The following is a 1,049-nucleotide window of genomic DNA, read 5'->3' as shown; positions in this document are numbered from 1 at the left end:
GTTGCTGACAGATGCCTGGAAAGTAAATGTGTCAGGAGCAACTTCCCAGATCAAACCAAGGCTGCGCTGTGTGGGAATGGTTTCTCTATCCAGGTCAAAGTCCTTGATGTCTTTTGCATGGTCTTCCACTGGAAATGCTCTCAGGACTTCTACGCTGTTTGATGTTATTTTATGAAGCCTCAAGTTTGAATCAGAGAGAGAGGCTTGAGTTCTCTTTAGCAGGGTAATAGCCTCCTCCTCAGTAGGTAAAGAAATGAGTCCATCATCCACATAGAACTCACGTTCCACAAAGTGTCTGGTGTCTGATCCATATTGCTGTTCTCCCCTCATGGCAGCTCTTCTGAGGGCGTAGGTGGACACGGCTGGCGAGGGACTATTGCCAAACACATGGACCCTCATCCTATACTCAACTATATCTTTGCTTGGATCATTATCACGATACCAGAGAAAGCGTAAGTAGTCCCGATGATCGTCTCTCACTACTAAACAGTGAAACATCTGTTGAATGTCTGCAGTCATGGCCACACGCTCCTTCCTGAAGCGAACCAAGACACCCATGAGGCTGTTATTCAGGTCCGGTCCAGTGAGCAGAACATTGTTCAGAGAGATGCCATTGTATTGCGCGCTGGAGTCGAAAACCACTCTGATCTGGTCCGGTTTTCTTGGGTGATAAACTCCAAAAGTTGGTAAATACCAGCACTCCTTTCCCTTCGTAAGTGGAGGAGCTGGCTCTGCGTGGTTGTTGTCAAACACCTTCTGCATGAAAGCAACAAACTGTTCCTTCATTTTTGGCTTTTGCTGTAGTGTGCGCCGTAGAGAAGAAAGACGGTACACTGCTTGTTCTCGATTGTTTGGCAGAGGTGGTCTCGGGTACCTGAAGGGGAGAGGTGCCACCCAGCTGGAAGACTCCTCCTGAAAAACCTGTTTGTCCATGATCTTTAGAAAGTGTTCATCTTCTATAGAGAGTGCACGCTTTTCATCATCCACTGTTCTCTTGAAGACTGTGAGCCCAAGGGAATCCTCATCCATGTTACCATTCCAGCGGCCAT

This window comes from Etheostoma cragini, chromosome 6, assembly GCF_013103735.1.
Source record: "Etheostoma cragini isolate CJK2018 chromosome 6, CSU_Ecrag_1.0, whole genome shotgun sequence".
NCBI lineage: Eukaryota > Metazoa > Chordata > Actinopteri > Perciformes > Percidae > Etheostoma > Etheostoma cragini.
This window is presented reverse-complemented; position numbering follows the sequence as displayed.